This window comes from Dipodomys ordii, unplaced genomic scaffold, assembly GCF_000151885.1.
Source record: "Dipodomys ordii isolate 6190 unplaced genomic scaffold, Dord_2.0 Scaffold234, whole genome shotgun sequence".
In the NCBI taxonomy this organism is placed as follows: domain Eukaryota; kingdom Metazoa; phylum Chordata; class Mammalia; order Rodentia; family Heteromyidae; genus Dipodomys; species Dipodomys ordii.
Window position 1 is genome coordinate 1,630,882 of NW_012267450.1, and position 15,353 is coordinate 1,646,234.

Consider the following 15,353-nt stretch of genomic DNA (forward strand, 5'->3'; position numbering starts at 1 on the left):
TGTGAATGTTCCCAAACCAAAGAAATCATGAAAAGGGAGTTATGGATATGCTAAATACCTTGATCTGACCATTATATATTGTAGAATTGTATTTTTGCAGCACCACTAGGTATCCTATAAATATGCACTTTTTTTTTGCCAGTCCTGGGGCTTGAACTTGTAAGCATATTCACTCCTATTTTGGGTTTACAGCCTTCATTTTGGGTCATCTACAAGCTGCAGCTGCCCATTCCCACCCAAATTGCACGTATCTCCAGCCCCAACTGCGCCAGCAACATGCTGCTGACATAGTCCGGAAGCCTATTCCCAGTCACACACTAGTTCTAGTTCCAGCTGCAAGATGCCTGATACAGAATGTTTTCCCTGGCAAGGTGTCAGCCATAGAATGTATTGTCCCGGCTACATGCCAGATATGAAATGTTTTCCCTAGCTACAACTCAGCTATAGAATGTCCTGCCCTGGCTGTCTGGTATCTCCAGTGTCCAGCTGCAACTACAAAGACTTCCTGCCCCCAGCCCCTTCTCATGCCTTGTCTCCCCTGCCTGAGAGCAGGCTTGCTACTCTTTATCCCGCGAGAGATAGCCTGTCAGCTTTGGCTGACAATAAATGCTTCTTTCTTCCATGTGACCGTGTGTCTGCTTGGTTTTCTGGGCCAGTGTTTATAGAACTTGGGGCCTGGGCACTGGCCCTGAGCTTCTTTTGCTCAAGTCTAGCACACTACCGCTTGAGCTATAGTGCCACTCTGGCTCTTTCTGTTTATGTGTACTGAGGAATTGAACCCAGGTGTTCATGTATGCTAGGCAAGCTCTCTACCACTAAGGCACATTCCCAGCCCCACAGTCTTTATGGGTCAAGTAAAAATACACTTAGCCAGGTGCTGATGGTTCACACCAGTAATCCTTCCTACTTAGAAGGCTGAGATCTGAGGACTGAGGTTTGAAGCCAGCCCAGGCAGAAAAGTCTGTGAGACTCATCCCCAATTATCTAGCAAAAAGCTATAAGTGGAACTATGACTTAAATTTTAAAGCATCAGCCTTGAGTGAAAAAGACAAAAACAAAAATCAAAAAACAGGCAAGAACACTAGGCTCAGTTCAAGCCACAATTTTGACCTGCCAAAAGAAGTAAATTAAAAAGATTGTTTAAAGCCTATTATAATATATCAACACTAAGGAATTTGATTTTGTAGAGAAAAAGAATCAATGCTGTATACAGCAAAATAAGACCTGAGTTACAATTAATGAAATGTTAACATACATCTTAAATGGTAAACCACTGTAATATAAATTATCTTTTCTCTCACTGCTCCTCTTGGAAATGTTTTACATCTTCCTCTTCTGTCAATGAAACACTAGGAAACTTATTTTATATTTATTTTTGAGATGGCAGTGTCACCGTACACAGGTGAGGGTTTGTAATGTTTTCCTTTAAATGTAGGGAGTCTTCACTTATGGTCCTAGACTTTGATGGCAAAATAAGAACTTCTGGACAAGTCATGATGGTAAGAAAACATGGTGGAGTTTTATTGAGTAAGTAAGCAAGCAAGCAAACAGACAAAACACAGACAGACAGATAAACAGAAGGGCAGGAGCACACTATTAAAAAAAAGTGGGGGTGCTCTCCTACGGAGAGAGACACAGGTCGTTGGCTGTTTAGGGGCATTTATATGGTAAAGGGATGAGGGTCTGGCTTCAAAGTTGTACAAAGCTAGGTGTTTTATCTTTGCTGTAATTACTCCCGGTGTTACTTTCTGGGTTTCTGGATGTTTTGGGGTATTTCTTCCAGGTGAGAATACATCCTGCCACAACACAGGTCCTTATCCTTGAGATAAGGAAGGTGTCTTGTTATCTGCATTTTGGGTAGGAGGTTGCTCAAGTATTGGGGGGAGCGTTTTTCTCAGGAAGGCATACATCCTTACAGACAAGGTGTGCATTCTTAGTGTGAGAAATGCATCCTTCAGGAAGGAATGCATCCTGTTGTCTCTCTTTGAAGATGGTCCTTCTATGTTTCTAAATACCATATTTCTGAGTTGTCTTCACCAGGCCTTATTTTCCTCAAGATTATCCTGTTTCAACAGAATCACTATGGTGTCCATGCTGGCTCCAAACTCAAGCAATCCTCCTAATAGCCCCAAAATAACTGGACTTGCAGTATAAGTCTCTTGGTCTGTTTCAGGAAGTTTCCTTCATATACATTTTCCATTATATACTAAAGTTATAAACAACGAACCAGGGACCAATGCAGCAATAGTTAGGGAAGTTTCCTTGACCTGCTGGTTTATTTACTTGGAAATTTGCAAAAATTTGATAAACACATGATGGGATGCACCTATCACTTCTCTAGTATCTGGGAGCAGGCCTGGCTAAATTACATAGGAGATTGTTTTGGAATTAAAGCCTGAGCTTTTACTTCACATCCCCAAACATAGCTGGATGTAAGGCCAAGCAGGCCCTGTGCAGATGTCTCCCCACCTACCTGTGGTACCTAGGTAACTGGGACACCTGGAAGCAGTCACTATCCTCTCCTCAGAAGTCACATCTTGGGCAGCCCCCATTCCCCCCTCTCCACTGACTGTTGGGAGGGTCCCAGACCCTGAGGTCACATCTGCATTCATTGTGGCCACACCTGGGCCACACCTTCTCTCCACCCCTGGAAATAAAACTTCTCTGCCTGAATACCATGTGGTATTCTCGTTCCTTAATTAAACCTGCCTATTTAATTTAGCTTTCACTGGGAAGTCAGGCCTGCTGGTACTGAGGTTGAAATGGTACAGAGCATCTTTGTGTACTGTTGCCAGGTTTCAAACGGAAAGCTCAATGAGGCAGTCACTGTTAGGAATTCTGTAGTGGGTTTCAAAATCTCTCAGAGGAAAGCCAGGATTTTAGGAAATACTTTCACTCACTAGGCTCAGACAAGGGAGCATAAGGTCCCCACTCAGCCCTAGCAGCCTAAGGATGGCCAGTCAGACTCTGGGTAACAACCCAATATGCGCACTTCCACCTGTATGGGGCTGAGCATAGTGGAAAATGTAGTCTCCCCTCAGGGACAGAACCTTTAGATGGGCTCTTCCAGGCTCCTTCTGTGCGTGCGCCTCGGCGCCCACTCACGGTGTTTTCTGCTCTGGAGTTCCAGTTTCTGGAGCCTTGCCATGCTCTTGGGAAGTTTCTGAAGTAATGTTTAGCATGCTGAGTGTTGCAGTCGGGGTGGCAAGAGGCCCCGCCGTGCCTGGCGAACCTGGGGACCTGAAATGTGAGTGGATGGCAGGCAGGCAGGAAAACGGGCTGCAGGCGGCAGCTGGAGCCGGGCGGGTAGCCTGGAGGCTCCACGCACTGCCGGGTCCCTCCGGTCTGGGTGACTGTGCCTGGGGTCGTGATGGCTTTGTCAGAGTCGGTTCTGCCAGAATCAGTGTCCTTCCAGGTGCCGGAACCTAGCTGGCTCGGGAAGGTTCGCGGGCAGGCTAGAAGGTTGTGCAGACTAGGAGAGCTGGGGAGGCTTGCGCTTCTGTTCCACGCCTGATTCTGCTGCAGACCAGTGTGATGACATCATTTGCCCAGCTGAACGATGGACGAGTCACAATTCTAGTGAGGTTGTGAAGGGTGTGCTGGCCGAGTCTTGTGCTATGGCAGTTGTGTTGGTGGGGTTATGTGCTGTTTCTTGTGGGAGGTTTCTAGTCCCCTTCTGGGCGCTGTAGCCTCTTAGCACTCCTGGCTCCAGTTCACACATGTTTGTACACGACTGGCTGATGGACCTGTATTCCTTGGAATTAAGTAAGCGTGGCAGATTCGAAGGAGGGCAGATTCTGAACAGGAGTGTGCATCCTGAAAGAACACTGTCCTTGTGAACTCTCACTAGCCCTAAAGAGCAGAGGCAGAGAAGCACTAGAACGGGAAGATCTGGTTAGCCTCCCTTTCCCTAGCAATGATTGATTCGACTTTCCCGAGCACAAGATTCACCTGGTACAACTTTCTCCAAAGCTTCCAACCACTCTTAAACTTTGAGAGGAGAGAGGTGAGCTGGACCAAGGAATAAGCCAGAGCTGAATTATCAGAGGGAATAGCAGGCTATGGTTTGAAGTGGAGAGATATCTTGTCACACCTGGAAGAATCTGTCTCTACAAGTACCTTTATCCCAGTCTCTCTGATTCAATCTAACCCCACTATTGTAGCTAGAATGCAAGCTCTCCCAAATGTATCTTGTTATTAAATGTTCCATCTAGAGATATGTTGGTACTTGCTTTTACCTAATGATTTTTCTGGCAATTCAGGAAATGCTTGCTAAGGATCTTATGCTTTAAAACAAAAATGACAAATCACAATTTAAGGTGATGTATACTGCTCAATGTTGTATGGTTTGTAGATGTTAAGTATCCTGAAGATTTAGCTAGTGTTACCCATTTAGTTACAAAAGAAGTACTTTTTTCACTTTGGGGATTTTTTGGGGGGGATGGGAGTGATAGAAGTCAATGTAGCACATACTTTGCTTCAAATATGCTTATCTTATTTCTTATCCTCAGCACTTCCTGTAGCTTTTGTGACTTAAAAATATTACTAACATGAACATTTTCCACGTTAAATATGTTCTTGAAATATTACAAACTCTACAGTACAATAATGAACTTATTTCCCATTACTTAAACAAGGCTGGGTGCTGGTGGTCACGCCTGTGATCCTAGCTACTCAGGAGGCTGAGATCTGAGGATCACAGTTCAAGGCCAGCTTGGGCAGGAAAGTCCATGAGACTCTTATCTCCAATGAACCACCAGAAAACTGGAAGTGGCACTGTGGCTCAAGCAGTAGAGCACTTGGCCTTGAGTTGAAGAGCTCATGGACAGTGCCCAGGCCCAGAGTTGAAGCCCCATGACTGACAAATAAATAAGTAAATAAATAAGACTAAATATACTTCTGTTCCATCCCAGTGCAACTTCCTCTTTTAAGTGGAGATTATATTTTCAAACAGAAATTCTGTAATATGAAACTTTACATTTTTTGGTGTAGGAATATACAAAATTCAATACAAAAAAAAGAAAACCATGAAACCTATGAAAATTCTAGTCTCATCATTGAGATTTTCAGTCTATAGCAAATTTATGTTATGTTTTTTAAAGTAAAAAATTTTATTAGGGTGCAGAAAAAGTTAAAACTAAAATGCACACATTGCTTCTTCTTTTTTGCTTTTTTATTCTTTCTTTTTTCTTTTTTTGTGGGTCTTGAACTCTGGGCCTGGGTGCTATCCCTGAGTTCTTCAGCTCAAGGCAAGTGCTCTACCACTTGAGCCACAGTGCCATTTGTGGCTTTCTGACGGTTAATTGGGAATAAGAGTCTCATGTACTTTCCTGACCAGGCTGGTTTTGAACTGGGATTCTCAGATCTCAGCCTCAGCTAGAATTACAAGGATGGGCCACCCATGACAGGTATGCATTCTTTCTTAATGATTCAAATAGTCTTTACTAGCAGCAACAACTTCAATGAATTCCCCATAATTGACTTTCATGATGATTTGCATTTTTCATTCATGTGGCTAAAAAATTCACTTCATTTTATTTCAACAGTTTGTCTCCTGCATAATTTTGTTAAAAACAAACAAATTTAAAAGATAGCCAGTGCTGGTGGCTCACACCTGTAATCCTAGCTACTCAGGAGGCTGAGGTCTGAGGATCATAGTTCAAAGCCAGCCCGAGCAGGAAAGTCTGTGATACTCTTATCTCCAATTAACCACCAGAAAGCCGGAAGTGGCACTGTGGCTCAAGTGGTAGAGTACTTGCCTTGAGCACAGAGAAGCTCAGGGCCTGAGTTCAAGCTCCAGAACTAGCAAAAAAAAAAGAGTTAATCTAAATTTAGTGCAAATTTATCTTGAATTTGTCTCTGGTTTTTCTGATGTGAGAAAAAGTAGTTACAATTCTTACATGATCCACTGACACCCAGAAAGTAAGCATGCTAACTTCTTATGGAATGCAAAGATTTGCTGGCCATTAACTATCTTAATGATGTTAAAATGTGTTAGTGACATTTTTCTGGAGCTATTGAATTATATAGTCCCAAACTTCTTTGAATGTTTGAGAGGCCGGAGAAAGCCATTAAATGACTGTCCACACATGGCTGCTGTGGATTTTCTGTAAGGAGTACAACAGACTGCATAGAGTTGCATGATGTTTCAAAAGCTCATTAGTGGCTTAAATTATAGTCAAACCCCATGACTGCTTTTCAGTGTTGTTCTTACTTGAACTTATCATATAATTGATGATGTAATCTATGGCCTGTCTAGAAATCTTTCTTCTCCAAGTCCTCTATTATGGACCTCTTCTTCTTACTCTTCAGTTTTCCTTGCCTTAGGATACTCTAAATTTACTTTCTCTTACACCGTCTATAGGAAACCTGCTACCTTCCATAAAGTTATCAACTGCAATGAAATGGATTTCTCCTTCTTGCATCCTCTGTTAGGTTTGGCCTCATTTAATATGATGCTGCTTTTTGATTTGCTCTTAGAACATTATTTTACTATTTTCATTGGTTGGGTCTATAAGAATAGGAGGTGATGGTTCTAGCATACAATACATGGACTTGGTTTATTGCATTAGAAATGTGACTGTTCACATACCTAAAGGACGTTTATTCAGTAATAAGGTTTGGGCCCTCAGGAACTCTGCTTTTAGCCAATATTTGTGGCAACATCTCCTTAGGACTCAACTGGGAGAAAGTGTTCAGGAGTTAGTGGGACACATTTGTAATACTGTCAATGATATACAAAGGATAAAATCAAGAGGCACAGAATCTAATAATTTCTATCTTTTTCCTGTATATTTATTAGTAATTTCATTTGAAGTTTGTATTATATCATTGAATTTCCAGCTAAATATCACTTAACATGTTTTCAAATTCTCTCTCTCTCTCCCTCTCTCTTTTGCTGCCAGACCTAGGACTTGAACTCATGACTGGGCACTGTCCTTAATACTCTCCCATTTGAGCCATAGCTCCACTTGCAGCTTTTTGTTGCTTAATTGGAGTTAAGAGTCTCATGGACATTCCTGCCTGGGCTGAATTCAAACTGTAACTCTCAGATCTCAGCCTCCTGACTTGCCATGATTGCAGATGTGAGCCACTGATGCCCTTGTTTCAAACTCTTCTAAATTACCTGTTTTTCTTTTTTCTTTGTAATTTCTATTAATTACTTAAAGTCAGTAAGGAAAATAGGTATATATGTACATAGTATATTTTAAGCTAATTTATATAACTTAATATTTGTCACATTACTTTTTTACCGTAAATTTGAAGACAAGTTTGCTGTATAGTCCAAGATTTTCTAGAACTTGATATATAGCATAGGCTGTTTAGTAATCTTGCCTCAAACTCCCATATTCTTGGATTTTAGGTGTTTGTTATCATACCTGGCTCATTAACCATTGTTATTATTATTGTCTGAGACCTGGGCTTGTGCAACCTCCTTTTCCATCCATCCGTATTTTCATCTTCCCTATACAAAGCTGTACATATTCATGAAACATGCAGTTCCCACTTCTCTCTACCCTAGTCTCTTAGAATCATCATTCTGCTTTTTGTCTCTATGAGTTTGTTGACCCTGGGAACCTCAGTAAAGGAAATTCTACCATAGCTATTCTTTGTGTATGTATGTGAGAGAGAGAGAAAAAAAACATGAATGTATGCTAATACTGGCTTCAGAGACTGAACACTATCTTTGAGATTCTTTTGCTCAAGATTAGCACTCTGCCACTTCCACACCACCTTACTTATATCTTTTCTGGTAGTTAACTGTAGAGAAGAGTCTCAGGGATTCTCCTGCTCAGGCTGCCTTCAAATCACAATCCTCAGATCTCAGCTTGCTGAATAGCTAGGAATACAGGTGTGGGGCACTGGCGCCCAGCCTATCAGCGTTTATTTGTGACTCATTTGATTTATTTAGCTTACTTTATTCAAGATTCATCAGTGTTGTAGCATGTACTAGAATTTCTTTTCTTTTTTTGAAATCATAATTACACTAAATTTTATGTGTTTACTGAATTTTTTATTGTAATTTCAGTCTTGTGAGATAGAGATACTTAATTAAAGTCACAAACACATTCTAACCTTCCTGGGGCAAACTGTCTTTATTGTGGTCTATAAAGTTTGTGAATTCTGTGAGCTGTGACAATACAGTTATTTCTTCCACATCGGGTAAGATATACATTTCTTTCCTTTTGTGTCAGCTGTTCCCTCTTTCCTTCTCATTCCCTCTCTCCCATCACTGCCATTGAGTTGCTTAGTTCATTTTGGTCAATGTTCAGTGAAGCTGATGGGTCCCACTGTTACATGGTTTCCCCTGTTTCTCTCTGTTTCTGTGTCTTCCTCCTAGTTTCACTCAGATGTGCACATATATACAATATATGTGGTCTGCAACATGGGGTCATTTAGTAATGATAGGACCAGATGAGTGGAGGTCCTTTGTTTCTCAAGTCTTGTTTACTTTGTTGTATCTCCTTACATTTTGGATTTAACATCCACATATCAGGGAGACCATGTACCATTTGTCTCCTTGCTCTTGGCTTACCTCGCTCAACATGATTCCTTCTAGCTCCATCCATTTCCCTGCAAATGCCATTATTTTGTCATTTCTAATGGCTACATAATATACCATTGTATATAGGTACCACAATTTTTGGATCCATTCATCTGTAGTGGGGCATCTGGGTTGTTTCCATATCCTGGCTATTTGTTTACTGTATTTTTAAGTCTATTAATGGATGAGTGGTTTGCTTCTGTCTTTTGATTATTGTGAGTAGTTACTATAAAATGATCTTCCCAATACCTGTTCAAACCCCTGCTTTCTCTTTGGTTGGATACAAAACTAGAACTACTGAGCCATATTCCTGTGTATTTGTATATACAGTTCTTTCTTTCAGCATCTTTGGCCACTTTGAATTCCTTCCAGAAATCTACCAATTTAATATTTTCTACATCTTTCCCAATATTTGTCATATTTTTGAGTTTATATATATATATTTTTTTGGTAGGTCATGGGGCTTGAACTCTGGGCCTGGGCACTGTCCCTGAGCTCTTCAGCTCAAGGCTAGTACTCTACCACTTGAGCCACAGTGCCACTTCTGGTTTTCTGGTGGTTAATTGGAGATAAGAGTCTGAGGCTTTTCCTGCCCAGGCTGGCTTTAAACCATGATCCTCAGATCTCAGCCTCTTGAGTAGCTAGGATTACAGGCGTGAGCTACTTGCACCCGGCATCATTTTTAATGTTATATATTTGAACTTGCCTGGCTTTTGTTCTGTGCACTTTTGGTGTTATATGCAAGAAATAAGTGTCAAAGTTAATTTCATGAACCTTTTTCCTCCCTCATACTGTTTTTCACTTCCCCTCCCTCTGGTATTAAATCTATTTCCCTGCCTTTTTTTTCTCTTTTTTTTTTCTCAGACAGGACTTTCTGGGTTTCCTTGATTGCTCTCTAACTGATAAGCTCAAATAATAGTCCTACCTCAGCCTCCCACCATATCCAGTTTGTTTTTTCTGACCATGAAAGGTTTTCTTGAAAAAGGAAATAGTAAGTACAGCCCACCTCCAAGGAGGAATTTGCTTTCACCCAAAGGTGGAGATATTGAGTTTGTGGCCACCATGAATAAACAATAAATGCCAATATTACAATACATTTTTGTTCCAGACCCATTCTAATTTTTCTGCAAGATTTTTGAATCATAGATTGTTAGAAATATATCATGTAATAATAATATATTTACAACTTGTGGTTTTGCTTAGGCATTCATTTTCATTTTCAGTGTGTTTTGGCAAGTGTAACACACAATGCTTGATGAACAACAGTGAGGTCAAGACAATGTTATCCATGTGTGTGTTCCTGCTGTTTTTTTTGTTTGGTTGTTCTATTGGTAATTAAAAGAAGTATTAATTATCCAGTTGTAATGTTTGATTTAAAAACAATCTCTTCAATTCCATTGCTTTTGTTACATGTTTTGGGAGACTTTGTTTTAAGCATATACCTTGTTCTATTCTGATGTATGATCTGTGTGCTATTATGAAGCTAGGATTACAGGCATTAGCCAGAACCCAGCTTAGTGTTACTTTCTTTTTTTTCTTTTTTCTTTATTTTTTTAATTGTGAAAATACCATACAGAGGGGCTACAATTACCTGGACACTGTGTTTTGTAGATCTGCTAATGTAGTATGCAACTCTTGTAATTGCATGACAGAGCTCTGTATAGCTTAGATTCTAGGCATCTTTGTTTATAGTTGATGCCTTTAGTGCAGATCATTGGGTCCTTGGAAGGTAATTTGTAACTTATTGTCTCTTGCTAGCAGTAAAAGCATTTCTTGATTGATAAGGGAAACCTTGTATTAGTAATTAATGTTAGTATAGAGGTAGATAGTTCTACTTTGACTTTTCTTTCCCATACTGCATAGATAACAGAGCAAGCTTCAACCATTTTATGTAAGACAGAAACATACATGTAGAGGAATAGAATCCTCAGACTTGGTTTTCTCATGACTCAGGGCTAATAACTTTTTGAAATGTAACATTACAGGGGTTGGTATCATTTGAGGATGTGTCTGTGGACTTCAGCTGGGAGGAGTGGAATGACCTGGATGATGCTCAGAGGACCCTGTATAGGGATGTAATGCTGGAGACCTATAGCAACCTGGTGTCCTTGGGTGAGCAAAGGTCACATCAATTCCCAGGAACAAGGGCTTTGTTCTTGATGGATAAATGAACATGTATCAGATTTAATGCTATTTATTTATTTATCGATCCAGTCCTGGGGCTTCAGGTCAGGGTCTGGGCACTGTTCCTGGGCTTCTTTTGCTCAAGGGTATCACTCTACTACAAGGCAAGTTCTGGCCTTTTCTGTTTATATGGTACTGAGGAATCAAACCCAGGGCTTCATGCATGCTAGACAAGCATTCTGCCACTAAGACACATTCCCAGCCCTTTAATGCTATTTAGATATTATCTTCTAGTCTTTGAGGACCATTATGTCCCCATAACAGAAAGTTCAATTTGGTTGCACAACTCCTGAAGCCAAACCTCTTGTCATTCCTCAAGCTGTTGAGTGAGTAGTCTGGTGAAAGTTCTATATTACTTTCCAATAACAGGGCACTATGTTACCAAATCTGAGTTAATTATGATGCTGAAGCAAACAACAGAGCCATAGATGGGAGAAGAACTCTCAGAATAGAACTTACCAGTTGATTCAGTGAATTCTGGATAGGGAGGTTGTGAAGATCAGAGCCAGTGTGGCTGTGCTGAACTGTTCTCAACAGTTTCCACAGCTTCCACATCTGAGGGAAGCTCCTATCATGCATTGTATATCTGCCTTATGTAGTCTTCATTGGTGCCTCCTGTATAAATCTACCTCCCCATTTTTGTTTCTTTAAGTCTTACTAAGACTCCAGTCACTTGCTGACTCATAGAATTTCATCTTGGTTAGTTTTTGTATATTTTCAGTTGCTTTTTGACCATCCATTTCTACAATCTTTTCCCATAAGCATTTATTAATAACTCATGTATTCTTTCAATGCTTGTTAGTTGAATAATTCACATGTGCTGGTGTATTTATGCTAATATACACCAAACATATTTCCTGTTAAAGAACTTATACTATTTTTAGAACAAAAGAAAACCCTCAAACCAAATATGTTTAGTTGTGAGATGAAATCCACAAAGATAGGTTTACCTGGATGAGACAGAGAAAATATATAGATGAAAGATATTATTTACTTAGAGATAATTTAATTTTAAGGTGACACTTTTCCAAAGTTGACATCTAGTATATAGGTTGAAATACAATCTGTTATAAAGTACACATCACTATTGGAGACATGAATTTGGAAATCAGCAATTTAAAATCAAAAGCACATATTTATGGAAGTCAACTATAGAATTGGTGGGAAATGAGAAAATTGGTTCAGGAGAAGCCTTCTCCACTAGGTTGCAGTAGAGAGGCCATAGTTATGTACTTCCCATTAACAGGGCACTGTGTTCCTAAACCTAAAGTGATTGTGAAGCTGGAGCAAGGGGCAGAGCCATGGCTGGGAGAAGCCCCAGACAGGAGTATCACAGGTGAGTCAGCATTTGCTGGACATGGATGTTGAAAAGAGCAGACCACAGAAGATGTGACTTTCTTGAGATGTTCATTCCCTTCCCTGATCTGCATTCCTGTGCTGCTGATTCTTTCCAGCAGGTCCTGGGGCAATGGATGAAGACATGCACTAATCTCTTAAAAACACCACGAGAGAAGGAATGAATTTAACTGAGAGATATGACTTAACAGAAAATGTTTCCCCTTTTTCTGCTTCTATATGGTCAGATTTTTTTAAATATATATATATTATTGTAAAGAAACTGTATAGAGGGGTTACAGTTATATGTGTAAGGTAATGAGTACATTTCCTATCAAGCATAGTCACTACTCCCTCCTTTGTTTTTCCCCTACCATCCCTTCCCTCCGGACCTCCTCAAACTCCCCCCCCCTGGCCCCCCGCCCCAGCCAAGTTGTAAAGTTCATTTTCAACATAATGTCTTGTACATCTCATTGTTACAGTGGGTCAACCCGTATCCTTATTTCAACATTTTGTTATTTCCCTTCAGATTTTTTTTTAACCAGGACTAGTTTAAGGGAATTGCAGGGACAGAACAATAGGGAATATTCTAAGCACTAAAAAATCCAAATATCAGAAGGCAGTAAGATAAGTGCTCAAGGCACATTTCCTTTTATTGACAGGATTATTCCAGCAGATTAGACAGCCATAATCCTGTGTTTACTCCAACACAGGTTAAAGACTCTTTCATCCATCAGTTTTCTGCCAGCATCAGCCATTCTCCAAGTACTCATAGTTCTCACAGAACCCTAAGGTCCCTACACTGGGTGGGGCAGAGAAGTCGTTCTTTAGACTCAATGCCAAGCGAGCCAACAGTTCATTTGGAACATCCTAAAATCTGTGAGTGCGTATTTAAGGTTTACATTTAAGGTTTACATTTCTCATATGTCTTTGTGGAAAGCATCCTAAAAGAAAAGAGAAAATGAAAAACTTACAGGAGACCTGTTTTGTGTTGATCCTGAAGCCAGAAGGTACCAGGAACTAAGGAGGACAGCAGCAGATTTGCAGGCCTCAGATAAGTGAGGAAAGGTTTCTCAAAGGTGGAACACGAACCTGGAATTCAGAACTGAGGCTTTTAAGTGAAGATAATATGCCCAATTTGAGGGGCTAGTGTCTCCCATGTAGGCTGTGGTTCTGGGAGACAACTCTATGAAAATAGGAATTTGAAAGACATTTTGTAGAACATAGAGAAGAAAAGACTTGAAAATCCCCATAGATGCCAACTAGAATTTTCAGGGAGAAGTTAAGAGTTTGTAAAACATAAACATATATCCTCCCTCTCAAGCACCTCTCCTAGTGAGGTCACAGGCAATTTACCCTTTTATACATCTCTAAAAACATGTCTAAGATCAGAGAACCGATCTCAATTCCAGTAGGAAAGTAGTACAAAATACCCATAATTGTTGCAAAACAAAATGAACCAAAAATCTTCTCTAAAATAAAAGAAAAAAGGAAGGTAAATAAATATCAGATTTTGTATACTTAGCTGAAAAGCACTAGTAGTCAATTTTTGAGTATTTTGACTAAATATTTCCTCTGATATTAAAACAGAGACTAAAATGTAAAGAACCAGAGAAGAACATGACTATATCAGTATTTGTTAAGTAACTCCTTAGGGAGAAATGCATACAGTTCTCATAAATCCATTCCTAGTGCTATTATTTCTGAATCTTTAATAAGTAGGGTGAGAGGAAATGTCTTTACCTTTACATGAGTAGTCTCTAAGAAATGCTTGGATGCTATCATGATTTTATTCTTCTTTTTTGGTAAACATTTTAGATGTCCAGCAAGTAGTTGGCTTCATTGAAATGTGCCAGAAAATTCCAGACAGACATCTGTTGCAAGTTGTGATCACCAATAGCAACACAGTGGAGGAAAAAGTTAGGCTTTTTAGGTATATAAAACAGAGGAAATCCTTTTACTATAAACCAGACCTCACTGTACAGGAAGAAACTCACACAGAAGAGGTACCCTATGAATGTAATGACCGTAATTACCAGAAATCAGACTTCAGCAGGCCTCAGAGAACTCACACAAGAGAAAAATCACATGAATCTAATACATGTGGAAAATCTTTCAAGCAAAACTCATACCTCAGTGTGTATCAGAGAAGACACACAGGCGAGAAATCTTACGAATGTAACACATGTGAAAAGTCTTTCAACTGGAAATCACAGATCAGTGTGCATCAGAGAACATACAGGAGAGAAGCTGTATGAATGTAACACAGATGTCTTATCTCTTCAAGCATCAGAGCACACACACACACACACACACACACACACACACGAGAGAAACATATGAATGTACCACATGTGGAAAGTGTCCATCCTCCCCATGCGTCAGAGAACACACACAGGGGAGAAACCTTATGAATGCATGTAACACATGTGGAAAGTTTTTCAGCCATCAATCAAATCTCAGTAAGAAATCTTATGAATGTAACACATGTGGAATGTCTACTACAAGTTCCACCTCAATGTGCATCAGAGAACACACACAGCCAGAAATCAAGTCTCTGAAATGATCAGAGAATCCACACATGAGCGAAACCTTATGAATGTAAAAAAAAATGTGGAAAGTTTCTCAAGCACAACTCAGCTTTCACTAGGCATCAGAGATGCCATATGAATTTAAGACATGTGGAAAGTCTTTCAGATGGATATCAAATCTACACAGGTATCAGAGCACACTGGAGAGAAATCTTAGGAATGTAACAAATGTGCAAAGTCCTTCTACTACAAGACAAACCTCAATGTTCATCAGAGAACAAACACAGGAAAGAAACCTTATAAATGTAACAATTGTGGAAGGTCTTTCAAGCAGAAGTTTAATCTGAGTGTGCATCAGAGCATTCACAGAGGAGAGTAACCTTATGAATGTAACAAATGTGGAAAGTCACCTACAAGTCAGATCTTAGCAGACAACAGAATTTACACAGGATAGAACTCAACACCAAATCAGACAGGTGGAAGACTCTAAGAGCTATGAACTTTAGTCTGGGCCACCCTTGACCCCTGTACCTCCTTCATAGACCATCGAAAACTGGAGATGTGGATATAGAGCAGCATACTTCAGCCAAATACCTGATAGAACTGACCATGTTGGACTATGAAATGGTATACCTTTCTCATTAAATTGCAGCTTTGCACTGGAAATAATTCCTCCTCCTCCTCCTCCTCGTCCTCCTCCTCCTCGTCCTCCTCCTCCTCGTCCTCCTCCTCCTCGTCCTCCTCCTCCTCCTCCTCCT

General features: G+C 40.1%; 1 pseudogene; it reads left to right on the top strand.

Moving 5' to 3' along the window:
• The first annotated feature begins 14,723 nt into the window (after nt 1–14,723).
• The window catches only part of LOC106000679, a 21,380-nt pseudogene continuing 20,750 nt past the window's right edge, over nt 14,724–15,353 (top strand).